We start from the raw sequence: 14,185 nt of genomic DNA on the forward strand, positions 1-14,185 counted from the left end.
TTTTGTTTAAAAAGGCTGCATTCTTAACTCTACCATCTGACATGCCCCGGCTAGGGTTCAAGTTACATTGGAGGTGGAGGTACTTACAAAACCAGTATGGCATGCACACTTTCACTGGCATGAAGGAATTCCAGTTCAAATCACGGAGAATCTGTCTGCAAATGACTTTTGAGACTTGCTTCTCCACTTCTTTGGCAATGAGGATATCCTGGTCTTTACTTGTTCTCTGAGCCACCTTTTATTAAAAACACCAACGACTTTTAACTCTAAAAGCTAAAGGAGAGTTTTAAAAGCAGGTCAGCTGCTTAGAAGTGTCACGTTGGCAGCTTTCAAAAAAAAAAAAAGTGTCCTAGAAAGGAAGAAGAGAATTATTAGAAAATACATGAGGACTTCTAAGAAATGCAAGCACTAAATTCTCAACAGCAGCAGAGAATTCAAAGCAAGTAGAAGAGCAAAATAAACCCTCTAAGAAAACTGGTTTATAAATCTAGAAAGAGTACTGGACTTTCCAGGTAGCACTGGGGAACTGCTGGAATTAAAAGAGAAAATTCCTTGAAAGCACAGTAGGGAATTCCCTGAAAGTAGAGAAGAATTCCCAGGTATGAGACTGAATTTATCAAAAAGAGGAGGCTTCCTAGAAGACAAGGGGGGATTATTAACAAAGGAAGTGACAAAAAGCAACTGGGGGATTTCCTGCAAAGATATGGAGGGAATCTGGAAAGACAAACAGGGAATTGCCAGAAAGAAAATCAACATTTCCTCAAAAGGGACCATCCCTGGAGAAGCAAGGACAAACCACAAGAAAGCAAATAAAGCATTTCTACAAAGCAAATTAGGAACTCCTCTTAGGAAGTTCAGAGGACTTCCTTCTATGTAGGCAGTCCTAGACAGCAATGAGGAATTGCTGGAAAGCAGAGCAGAAATTCTCTGGGATGGGATGGGAACATTCCTAGGAAATGGATAGGGAAAGAAGACATTGGGGCTCCCCAGAGACATGGGGGGAAGCATAATCAGCCTGGAAAGTTCCTGGGGTGGGATGTCTTAGAGACTAAACTGGTGTGATCTTAGAAAATGTGGACAATTATTACAGATGCATCCCAGGAATCCGAGACAACATCAAATAGTCCCAGGAAGCATCAAGGAGCAGTGCTAAAAAGCAGAATTTCTATAAAGCAAAATGAATGGGTTCCTACAAACTGGGGAAAATCCCAAGAAATCAAAAAGCAGGGGGAGAAGCCTAGAAAGCAAAACCTAGAAAGCATTAAAGGGTGAGCCCTAAACACCCCCATAAGGTTCCTAGAAAGCAAAGAGGGGAGGATTTGTAGAATGAAGAGGGTTGTGGTCCTACAAAGACCAAAAAAAGGGAAAGCCTCCTGTCACGCATTATGAAAGGAAACATTAAAAGAAAGTATTATGAGGAAACCATGCTTGATTTTGAAGAAGCAGCAACATTCCAGACTAAGGACAGGACTTTTTCCACACTGTATGTGCCTCTCAGCTGCAGGCATGCAACAGACACTTCTGAGGAAAGCGTTTCAAAAAAGAACCAACAGAAAAATGCCTCCAGCTGAACCCCTAAATCTTTGAACTGTAAAAACCACTGAGCCTTGGAGAAGACAGTTGTACAGAAAGTTCAGAACTTGAACTCTAAAGATAAAAAGGAAGTAAAGCATAGCAGACTTTGAGAAGTTCACCACAGGACATTTTACCTGCACCAATGATTTCCTCTCAAACAATTGTGTGGGCTTATCTCCAGACAATGGCAGTGCACGTGTGTAAACTCCAGGGAAATTGAAAAATAATGGATTTTTATAGGAAAGTCAGAATTTATACACAGATGGTTACCATGTTATCTTACAAGACTTATCTGTGTGCCTGTGGGGGATTACTCAGCAGCCCTCTGTGTTAGCATGTGGGGTGATTTCATCTGAGAGCCTTATTCCTGTATTAATCTGTACATTGTATGTAAACTACTACTCCTAGCTGCAAGAGAGAAAAGCAGCTACTGCCACTTTTATCTTTAAATGGAAAACAGATAAGAGAAAAATACGTGATTCCTCGCTGTCTGGGGGGAAGTCATTAATCAGGGTTCTGGTTCCCTGAGCCACAAAGCTAAACCTTTGCTGGAAATATGGCAGTGCCTGCAATTGCCAAAGTATCAGAAGGCTTTGCTGCTGGTCTAGCGGGCTGATCCACCCCTCCATGGACAGCAATTACAGATTTGCCACAAAACCTCCAGGAGAGCAGGATTAAGGGCCTGTTTCCTGTTTCATTACCTGCCTTTGCTTCTGTTTACATAGTGGCTGACTTCTTTCCCAAGGAAAGAGCCTCTTGCGAGGCAGGGTTTGACTCTCCCATCTCCCCCCTCCCACACTTCCTTTATTTCAGGAATTACTGGATTGCTTTATACTCAAGGGAGACTCCACACAAATGCCATATGTGTATTCATGACCATACCCTGTCAATCTTTCACACACGGTGACAGACTGACAAGGCAAAACCACACATTTCTGAGCTCACCTGAATGCTCCTGCCTCAGGTGGCACATAGCGAATGGGTCACAGCCTTTGCTAGCAGGAGGACATCAGCCATGGAAACCTCCAAAACTGCCTCATTTTCATTCCCATCTTAGGCGTGAAGCCCTGGAAAGCAAAATGGCTTGCAAACAAGGGTAGTTTCAGATGGGCTTTAGCAAATAGATGGGGTATCACAGCATTGCATCTTTTTAACCGCAACAGTTCGGGAAATGCAGGTAACGTATCTTAAAGTGAGGTTGGTGCCCGTGAATGGGAAATAACTGAGGCTACCTCAGGCAGAACAGGAATCCCACAAGCTGCATTCAGTGCTGAGTGAAGAGAGAGAATGCTGCTCCACAGAATTCTGGTCAGCATTTTAAAAACAGCTCTGGCTGCAAGCAGGTAACAAGGCAGTTGCACCCTTTACAGTGCCAAACCTCTAAAACCCCAAATGAAAATGGAAAACCACGCTGTATCTCATGCTAAACATAAAACATGAGAAGGCAAAAAGAGGATTTGTCTCCTTTGGCAGCACTGGCCACCGAGGTCAGTCCTGCCCGCCTGCTCCCAGTCCTGCCACCCTCACGCCCAGCTGCAGCTCAGTAAGTGATGTTATCTCATCAAACTGCCCCTTGCCCCTGCCAGAGCCACCCTGCCTGGGAGCTGTTCACCCAGGAGCATCCCTGTGCCCCATCCCCTGCACTGCTTGGATCCTGCTCCTGCTGGAGGGCTGTTTGCCAGGGATCTGGGATAAAGCTGCTGCAAAAACAGTCCCAGGGAACAGAGGGGAGGGGGTCCTTGCTGGGGGCCCCTCCTGCGATGGCATTTCCAGGGGATAAGAACACAGCACCCACATAATCCCAGTCCCACGTACCACTGTCAGAACACACAGTCCCAAGGCACACAGGCCTGCCCAACCCTCGTGAAAGGATGCACGGGAGCTCACATAAAGGACATGAGCTGCTGCCTTCAATCCCTGTCTCAAACTCCAGCTGGGCTCCTGTTCCAACCTACGTCCTCTGTTCCTGCTTCCATCCCCTCGCTGTCTCTTGAAAACATATTTTAGAGGTTTAATTCAGATGTAATCTGAAAAACATTCGTCCAAAAACAGCTGTGCAGACCCAGAGATCCAATCTCCACTTTTAGGCATTAAGACACTCACATGACCTAGTGGAAAACATACTTTTTTCACTCAAATAATATTTAATTGAAAGACGGAATTGCAAGGTTTTGTATTTTAGAAGGGTTTTTTTATTGGGTTTTGGGGTGTTTGTTGGGGTTTTTTTGGTTGCTGCAGCTGCTGCTTCTTCTGGTGAATTCCCACTGTCACTGCTTCCCCCTGAGGCAACTCAAATGCCATGAGATTAAGGCTCCTAGTTAAAACACACAGCCAAACACCTAAATGTAGAAATTGGATCGATTCTTTATTCAACACCTGCAGAATCATAGATTGGTTTGGGTTGGGAGGGACCTTAAAACTCACCTAGTTCCAACCCCCTTGCCATGGGTGAACAAGTCACTGCACTTCCACGGCAATGCCCAAATGCTTCATCAGTTAGCTATCAGAGGTACCTGGCAGGGATTTGGGTGGTCAGGGCTGCATCTCAGCAGGCCCTTGGGTCTTGGATCTGCAGCTCCTGCCCTGTCACAGCCAGGAGGGTCAAATCCCAGCAGCACCCCCAGATCTCCAGCGCAGCTGGGGAGCCGGACCCGGGAGGGAGCTGTTGTCAGCACTGGAGAGGCAGAGAAGAAGTCACCACTTAATTAAATTTGCACACACTGAGTAAAAAAAGTCACATTACTCACCTGGAAGGAGAAGATACTCACTCACCTGCTCTCCTCACAAGCCCAGCTTGATTAATCGCTCAAAGTCTGCCTTACACCTCCCCTACCTCCTCCCATTTTCCAGCACTCGTGCCTCTCCCAGAACTTCCAGGTAGATGTGCCCTCTTGGGAGCAAGCTATGCTTGGGGAATCTCCTGGCACTGCCAGGATGGGTCAGCACCTTCTGGGGAGCTGCCCAAGACGTGCTGCAGGGAGCCCTGCAGGAGGAAGGGGGACGCTGGCACAGCCTCTCCATGCCTACTCCATGCCTACTCCATGCCTACTCCATGCCTACTCCATGCCATGCTCCTGCTGGCCTCAGGCTCAGCAGGACCCACCTGTTCAAGGCACAAACCAGCCCTAAACTCTGCTATTTAGTCCTGCCTGGTGTGGGTCACACAGATACCAACTAAATACCCTTTTTTATTTCATCCCTAGAATATTTTTTTTTGCATTCTTCTTATTCTTTTATGCAGCCATTATAAATAAGATCAGAGAAAAATATCAGTTATTTCCAACAAATGTTTGACTCGCATTAGGAAATGGCAGTTCCACGGGCATGTTGGAGCTAGATGATCTTCCAGGTCCCTTTCCAACCCAAACCATTCTGTGTTCCTATGAATAATGAAGCCATTAAATGAAACATAACACCGATGTGTTTTTAAAAAATTAGACAGGAAAATGACCAGAAGATTTTATTTTTTAGTGTCTTGCAGAATTCTGTGAATTATCCCAAAAGCCTCCCAGTAACTGAGCAGAAAAATCTCTTCGGTCAGGATTTTTCTTTATGACAAATGCATCCCAAATGTTTCCTGTGAAAAATGCAGGGTACAGAAGCTCTTCATGCACACTGCTCTGGAGGCTGTGCTCCATGCAAACAACAGTTATAAGGAACGAGAGCGGGGAAAGTGTTCAGCAGAGTGCAATGCTGAGCAAATTATTCTGCTTTTCTAGCATCAGAGGTGCTTTGAAGATATCAGATATATGCAATGTGTGTGTCTGAAAGGGAGAAATAGTAGTTTGTGAGTCAAGAAATTGCTCCCAGTCTGATGGCCCGGTAAGGTACAATAATTGCTCAAACAGAATAAAACAAGTAAGTGGAATGCTAATGACTGTCTAAGAGCTACAGCCTTCTAGGTAAGCCTATAAGAGGCTTTCTCTGTTTTTTATGCTTATATGACAAAAAAAAAAAAAAAAAAAAAAAAAAACTTTTAATATGTAAGTAGACAAGGAAAAGCAGAATTTTGTTTCCTTCTTTCACACACTCTTTTCCAGTAAAGCATGACAAGTTGGGTTGTTGAGCACAAAAGCCCCCTGTTTTCAGGAAGAAATCTCTGCCTCTGTCACACAAGCAGCTTTTCCCAACAGAAGAGCATCCTCCATGCACCTGGGGATACAGCAAGGAGATGACGTTTCTCTTCTTGCCCTGCTCAGGCAGGATTCAAGCCTTAAATCTGCTAAAAGAAAATAATGAAATGCACGCTCCGCTGATAAGCCTGCTGCACTGCCAGGCAGCAGCTGGTGGAGTTAACCTCAGTGTGAAGTCACCTCTAGCCCCCGGACAGAGGCGACACAGGCGGGAAGGTCACCACAAACACTGGGCCTGCCTGCAGAAGTGCTGGCTGTGAAGGGACAGCATTTTTGAGTTGCAAAGGTTTGCAGGAAGCCCAACAGTGCCCCATGGTGTCTCTTGAAACTCCTTTCCCTGCAGATTTTTCCAGGCTCCGGTGTTTTCTGTGCGCAGTTCTTTCCTCCTGCATTCCTTTGCCAGGACGGATGGAGTCAGAGGAGAGCAGCTCGGCACAAGGGGACCAGAGACTCAGAGCTCACCCCACCCCACAGATGTAACCAAGGCATCAAACCTCGAGGACAGCACCCACTTCCCCCTTGCAACACGTGCCAGACCCCAGAAACCAAACCAGACTGTGAGCTACTCCCTTCCAAACACGTTTTACTCCTCATGAAGCCTGCTCCAAGCAGCACTGTGTCACCTGCCAGGGTAAATGCAGATGAGATGCCCCAGATTTCAAATTCAACTGGATGCACATTTCCCAAGCAGGGAGCTGTAAATGTAGTTTTGTGTGGTTTTTGTAGGTTTTCTGGGGACATTTCCCAGCCCAAATGCCATGGGTTTAATGTGATGCACAGCCTCATCAGGGCACCAGAGGTACCCAGGCTCTCAGGCAGCTTCCAGGCTGCAGGTATCCATATAAATCTGTGCACTTGCCATCTAAACTTTACACAGCAGCATCCTACCAAGGATGACAAGCAAATAAATCCCTCCTCTCCCTGTCCCTTTCCTCTTCTTCCCTGATCCTGGCAGCTCTCTGGTCTGCCACTGCCTAGAAAAGGTTTCTACTCCTTGTAACTGCTGTGTGAGAGGGAGGCTCAGATCTCTGGGCTCTCAGAGGGGGAAAGAGACTCAAGAAGCAGCTGCTCTGGAGAGCAGAGACCCTCCAGCACGGGAGCTCACAGCAGCAGGCAGAGATTTGCCTCATCAGGTCCGTGCCACGCTCTGCCCTCTCTCAGCACCTCCCACACCCTGAGCTCAGCCAGCCTGTGCTGCCCATCTCCCAGCCCAGGAGCCTGCTCCAGAGAAATCAGGTCAAGGGAGTGGTAAAAATCAGCACAGGGGGAAAAGAAAAGAAAATAAAACCAATCAAAACAGAAAATAAAAAATTAAAAAAAAAAAAACAGCACCACCCCATCACACATCACTTTTCAAGACTGACCTGAATGAGATTAGGTCAGATCACAGATTTCAAGGATGATTTTGCCAGCACACGAGGTCTGATATCTTAGCAAATGATCAGTGAAAGCAGCCACAGCTCCAGCAGGCCCTTGTTTTCCTTCCCCCGTGAAGGTTTTTTGATGACCAGAGCGCAGCTAAGGTTCCCAGATGACAGGAACCCCATCTCCAGGTGCTGTGCAATGCCCTGGAGGTCTCACAGCTCCTTGCAGCCAGGAGCTCTTGCCTGCCCCAGGGCTCTTCAGGGCAGGCATCACACTCCAGCAGATTTTGTGTTTAGAAGCAGGCAACATCCCTGGCAGATGTAGTGTGACTATAACTTAGAAATTCACACCATTTATCTGCTTGCTCCTCTGTGACAGGCAGACCTAAAAGCGACTCAAATATTGATCCAGCTGGGACAGAGATGTGTCATCTTATTTAACACCCTCACAATCCTCTGCTCGAGGGGCTGGAGTTCAAAAACCTTTTGCAATCTAATTTTGAAAATTACCTGAATTATGCTTTCATTATTCTGCAGTTAATCACATTGAAATGGCTTTATTTCTGAGCACATTTCTCCCACCACTTTCCTCAGATAAATTAGTTTTAAAAATATGATTCAGAACAGTTTTACTCAGCTTTCAGGAGGGGCAGTAAAGCAAAGGATGAGATACACCAAGGGCAGCATGCATACATTCTTAAAATAAACATCTTCTGTGCTAAAGAAACATTTAATCTATTTCTTTGTATGCAAAGAAATTTACTTATTACCTGAATTCTTTCAAGAAGCAAAGATAATCAACAGCATTATACAAATGACAAGCTGAGTAACTCATCAGAGCTGGTGTAAGAACAGATAAAACTGCAGTTACAAGCCCAGGTTAAGGTCAGTGAAAACTTATAATTCAATAAATTATAAATTTCACATATGACAACATTTAGCTCCTTTTGGGATTTGATAGTTTCTGCTTTAAATGTAGATAAACGATACTAAATTAATATAATTAAAATACAGAGCTGTCAACATCTATGCTATTAACAAGAACAGATTTATAAATTAAGTCTGAGGCAGAACAAGACTGAAATCCAGGACATTTCCATCTTTGTATTTGTTTCCACCTAATCTGATTTATGAGATGCTGTGAGGCCCAATACCCAATATGAGATGAAACAGCAAGATCAAGTAGGATGAAAAACAGGCTTTGGGGTCCCCCATAATCGACATCATTAAAGAATTAAACACAGATATTGGTGTTAAGTTATAAAAAAGAGGCAAAAATAATCACATTGTCTTTTTTTCAAAAAGTGCCAATTGAAAACAATTTCTTGGCACTGGGATTTAGGGACACTAGAACAGGAAAACCCCACTCGAACTCAAAGCTTGGGGAAAACCACAGAGGCAGCGCCCTGGTGCCTTCTTACCCATAGAGAAGAGCTCCGGAGCCTGGGGCGTGCTCAGCTAGGGGTGGCATGGCTCAAGAGGCCCTGGGGAGCACTGCAAGGCTGGGACAGTGACAGTGCCCCAAAAAGCGTGCACCCCCTCCGCTCAGCCCTCCTCTTGCCCAGCACATCGAATTCCTGCGCTCAGGGGAGGGAGGAGGGAAGTCTGGCTTAGCCAAGCACGGGGGCACAGCCATCTCAGCCTGGGGGACAGAAGGGAGCTCATTTGCTCTGCTGATAAACCAGGCTTATCAAACTGCTGTCAAACCCTGCCTAACAGCCTTGTGGCAGCACATTGCTCTCTCTTAGGATGTTTCATAGAGGAGCACAGGGAGAGAGGAAGAAAGAGAAAACGATTTCTATTTCTGCTCCTTGTTTTTCCCATGTGGAATGTGTTTGGAGAATTGTTCCCCTGGGGTGATTGCTTGGTTGGATTCTGGTGAGGATTGTTTGAGCTGATGGCCAATCCAACCCACCTGTGGCTGCACTCTCAGAGAGGGGCACGAGTTGTGAGGAGTTAGATATGGTAGTGAGAACAAGTAGGTTTGTAGTTTTAGTATCTCCTTTAAACAGTATATCAATGTATTATAGCATAGTTATAATAGAGAAATCATTCAGCCGTCTGAGCTGGAGTCACACATCAGCATTTCTTCCCACCGGGTTCACCTGCATTTACAATACAGCCTCCCACTGGAAATCCCTCCAGCAGGACCATGCACCTGGGAAATGGCTACCCATGGCTTTCACCCCCCTGGGCCAACCCAAAGAGATCCTTGATGGCTCCATCACCATTTCTCAAAAGTGTAGGGAAAGTGGAGTTCTGCAGCTTAAAAAAATTGCAGTGAGAGACTGAAGGGGTTGAGGGAAGTTATCAGGTGGGTGGGTGTTAGCAGGGAAGGCTTAACTCACAGGAGCTGAAGGGCACCCCGGGTGTAGTCTGGATTGACTCAAAATATAAAAAAAGGAAAGATTTCATTAAAGAAAAAATTGATGGTAGGTAGCAGGTTGATCCTGGCATCTGAGCGTATTATCCAATAAAGAGGGTCCTTCAGCCTGCTGCTTTTGCTGCAAAGACCCTGGCTCAAAAGGCCAATGCTGCTATCTCCAGCAGTATTATTTGGGCCACAAAATTAAAATAAATGGGGCCTTTCACCTTGCCTGAAGTACTAGGCACAGGACAGGACCTTATTTGCCATTTATTTCCCAGGCTTTAGGACTGGTTTTATAAAATGCCACTCAGCTCCAGAGGCACAGCATAAACATCCAGACAGACTCCAGCCTTTGACAGGGACAAGCAGTGTGACACTTTAAAGCAAGAATTCCAGGAGCTATTTGGAAGAAGCTGTCCCAGCAGCCCAGCCTGCCTCAGAGCTGGGGTTTCCAGGGAGCTGGAGCCATGTCAGTGCCATGGAGTCACACCTTTGGCTCCTGCCCCGCAGCTGGAGCAGCACTGGCTCCACATCCAGTGCGTGCTCTGCCCCTCGCTGACGGGCCGAGGTGGGTCCCAACCTCTCAGCTCAGCGCAGCGAGTGCCTCACTGCCCCAGCACATGCCACCCCCTCTGCTGAGGCTCAGAGGGCGGTGGAACTATTTTGGTGGCCATTTAGTGCATTACTTGACAGGTCAGTCAGGGTAAGGAACGGTTTTGTTTCCTCACGAGCCAAAGAGTTGTGAGGGTGAGATTTGTCCCATTGTTTAGCTGACACTGCCTTCAGTGTGGCTCCTTTCCTGCATTGGGTGTTGTGGTTGCTGACAGGCTGGTCAGAGAGAAAGTCAGATGAACTTTCCCGGGCATTGCTCTGGGGAGTTTTGAGAAAACTCAGAGAAAGAATTACAATAATCTTCGCAGCTGGTGTTTTGAACGTGTTGCTTACTTGTAAGACGTTTACAAGAAGGGTGTTGTTCCTAATTAGCCAATGGTGATGGAGGACCCATCGGCTTTATTGGAACAGTCTGTAAAAAGAATGTGGTGTATAATAAACTTTGCATTTGCCTTCTGAGAACACAGGAGCCGGTGTCGCTTCATTCACCCGTCCCCGATACAACAGCGACAAGGTGTCTCTTACTCGTGCTGAAAACACCACACAAACTCTCCGCAGCGAGCACAAAGTCAAACACCACCCTTGGATGATGAGCTTTGCTGTTGCTGGTCATCCCAAAGGTGTTCCAAACACTCAGAGCGGTGTGGGGCAGCTCAGGCTGAGAGCTGCCATCACCTGCAGTGCCAGAACAGTGCCAGGCACGGTGCCGACAAGGAGAAGGCTCATTGAGAGGCAGCTCTGGCAGTCCTTTTTGAGACAACTGCATCCTGAAAGAGAACACACCTTTGCAGATGGCTGGATACGGACACAGCCCCAAGCAGGAACGAGGAGATCTACTGTGATTTGTCTGATCATGTCGACGGAGGGAATAAAGAAAGATATGACTGCTTAATATGGGAGAAATTAGTACCTAGTAATTATGGTAGATAAACACGTGGTGATTCCCTACCTGCTGGATGCTTTAGCTGTAGGCTGAATGTACCTTTTCCTTTTGAAGTCTCCTCTTTGCAAATGCAGCAGTGGAAGGGCCCACAGAGCATCTCCTTTCCATCCCTCACATGCACACAACACTTGAAAAGCAGTAAATCCTGACAAAGCACAGTCGTTCAAAGAAGTCTCCTGTGCCTACCAGCCCTCATTCCAGTCCCATCACAATCACTCCAAAAACCAATGAAGAGAGGAATAGGTGCAGAAAAAAAAAATAAAAATTAAACAAATTGGACTATCTGAGAGGGACAAGGACAAGCAAGCTCTGAAATTAGTAGCTGGGTAAAGAAGGAACCTCAAGGATCTTGGAGTAAATGAAAACAATTCCGTTCAATCACAAATTGCTAAGCCTTTCCCAGGCAACTTCTCACAAAACCAGGAGAAAACAGAAACTTTACACACTTCTTTGGAAGGAAAAATAATGCCTTTTTGGATGGATAAGAGGAATGAATAGCCGGGGTGGGACAAGCTGAAGGACACCACAGACCAGGACTATTTTTGGGTTCCTTATTCTCCAATTCCCTGGCATAAACACAACAAAACTAAAACAAACAAAAAACAACCACAACAAAACAAAGTGAGAGTTTCTCCATTATTCCCCACCTCTTCCTGACCTGTAACTAATCATTACTAAGCTATATTCATGGATGGCTTGTCAAGGCTGTCTTGCAAGACAAATGGCTCTAGCAAGTTTTAGGCTGCCAAGAATATTTACTGGGCATGAAACAGACTGCTCCTGACTCCCAGGAGGATCCAAGGGCCATCAGTAGGAAATGTACTTCCAGGAAACACAGAGCAAAGGGCAGCACCCCTCAGAAATACTAGCACAGGCTCTTTAACAAGCACCCAGCAAATAACACATTTTAAAAAAGGAAAGCCATTACCCTAGGTACATTTACTTCTCTCTCTATCAGCAGAGATGCCTTGACCCAATGGATTAAACATCTAAGGAGCCTCTCCTGACTCTAGGGAGAAATGGGTCAGGCAATCTGCCTCTCCAGATTACTCATGTTAGCTGATGTCAATCCAGTAACACTGTCTTAAATCTGATTAAACTGAAAATATACTGCATCCAGTGGTGTAGATGTCTTGAAACCATCAGAGGTAGAGTCTAAGTACACAGTGTGCTGACTGATCAAACACACATGGAGCACGCAGCAAAATAAAGCACATATTAACTTGGGTAAATAATGCTTTTGCCAGAATATCCCCTACAAATTTACACAAGTCTAAATGGTGTTTACCCAAGAGTCCAAAGTAACTCCCAAGCTACCAGAGTATTCTGCTCTTTCCCAGGTTAAGTTAAAGTGTTCACAACTGTTGATCCACGCTGGAGGTGCACTACCATTTCCAAACAAAGCCCTCCATGGCCACAGAGGTAGTGCTGCATCCTTGAGGAATATTTACCCTGCCTGTCACACGTGGCTGTGACACTGAAATGGAGCCCCTCGTGTGCATCCTGAAACCCTCAACAAAACAGAGTTTCATAGTTGCACCAGCTAAAGCTCATTTATGCTAAATGCTCATTTATTTTATGCTAAATGCTCATCTTTGCTGCTTCTGCTGCACCTTTTCTTTGCTCCCTGCTTTTGCAGCAAACACCACCCCTTCAGCAGCAAAGCTTGGGGCTTGTTTCCTTCCTCACACATTGCCAGCACCCCTGGAAAATTTTAGAGTGCCAGCAAGGTTCAGCAGATATTATCTGGGAGCTGAAAACAAGCAGCAACCTGTGTGGCAGTGACTGTGCAAAAGGAGAAACAACACCTTACCTGTTGCTGACAACAGCAGACAAACCAAAGAAAAAGGAAGCTGGCAATAATCTGCAAGAGCCATCCTTTTGGGAATCAACCAAAACTGCTCATGTCAAGTGTTTGTGGCAACATAATCTCGCAATTCTTTCCTTTGCACTGCCTTTGGGCTCTGTTGTTACTCCTTCCCTCCAGAACTAGCTGCATAAGCACTAATCTCTTGAACTCTGCCTGCAGCTGGCTAACACAGCATTTAGTTCAAGCCCTATGAGAAGTAGGTGGAAACCAGTAATTATTTGCAGGAGGAATTACATTGTACCACTGATAACCAAAATGGCTTTGCTCCTTCCTTGCTCGTACTTATTTGTTGGAAATGCCTCTGCATGACACAAATTCTTATTCCATCAGACTCCACACAGGCCAAAGGAGAGCCCATGGCTCTAGTTCAGATTGTGCAAAATAAACCAGAATTGTTAACCAGAGCTTGTAATTGCAAACAAATCAAAGAACCAGTGTAAAATATACCCACTGTCCTTACTAGCCAAATTAACACTTCTGCACTCGACATACCCTACGTTTTCCACCTGTCTTTAAACACTGTTCCTTCACTCTGCTCAAGTGCTGTTTCTTTCAAACAGCTTTGCTCTGAATCCCTTTTTCTGCCCGGTCCCAGCACTTACCTCGCTGATGCTCCTGGGGCCAGCCAGGGAGTTTGGTGGCTGCAGCCAGCAGCTGACCCACAGGAGCTGGGCAAGGTGGCACCTGGGAGTTGGGCAGCATGAGATCCCTGCTCCCTGAGCACCACACAAGGAGAAAGAGCCTGTGTCTCCTCAGGCCTTTCTAAATAATTGTCTTTCCCTAAATGCCATCAGAAAGTCAATCACAGTTATTTGACCTAATGAAAACATTTCCCTACACAGGCAGAGAGACCCACAGAGCATAAGGAAACAGTGCCAGAGCCCTGAGTGCTCCCAAAGGCTCCTAATCACCCTGACCATCCTCACCTGGGACCCCCAGCCAAACCTTAGGGCACGGTGCAAAAGCTCTGGGTAAATTTGGGCTGCACTCCCACTCCTCCCCTGAGCTGTGTCATTGTTTTCACCCCTGTCTCCTAGCACAGCCTCTGGACCTACCTTGTAGCCATCCACCTCCCCATCCCCACCCTGCCCTCTGTCCTCTCCTGTCCTGCTGCTGATGGCCAGGGTGGCCCCCAGTGTGGCTCCTCTTTGAGCTGCTGGACCCTCGTACCAGCTCCCTGCTCCGCCCAAGCCCTGGGGTCTACTCGAGCTTCTGGGGTCTCCCTTGGCTCCCAGCTCACCCCACACATTATGAAGGAGCTCCCTCACAGGCAAGGCCAGAGGAGAGCCTCAAAGTCAGCAGTGAACTTTCCATAAAATT

At 46.3% G+C, this 14,185-nt stretch overlaps 1 long non-coding RNA gene across 1 annotated transcript in view; it reads right to left on the minus strand.

Annotated features, from left to right (window-relative positions):
- The window catches only part of LOC137470004 (uncharacterized), a 29,675-nt gene extending 16,157 nt beyond the window's left edge, over positions 1-13,518 (minus strand). Inside the window, exons 1-2 of the long non-coding RNA XR_010996868.1 lie at positions 13,468-13,518; positions 2,521-2,642 (exon numbers count right to left, since the gene is read on the minus strand). This is a non-coding gene — a long non-coding RNA (uncharacterized lncRNA). The remainder of the gene's footprint in view (positions 1-2,520; positions 2,643-13,467) is intronic.
- Between the last annotated feature and the right edge of the window lie 667 nt (positions 13,519-14,185).

This window comes from Anomalospiza imberbis, chromosome 3 (assembly GCF_031753505.1).
Source record: "Anomalospiza imberbis isolate Cuckoo-Finch-1a 21T00152 chromosome 3, ASM3175350v1, whole genome shotgun sequence".
Taxonomy (NCBI): domain Eukaryota; kingdom Metazoa; phylum Chordata; class Aves; order Passeriformes; family Viduidae; genus Anomalospiza; species Anomalospiza imberbis.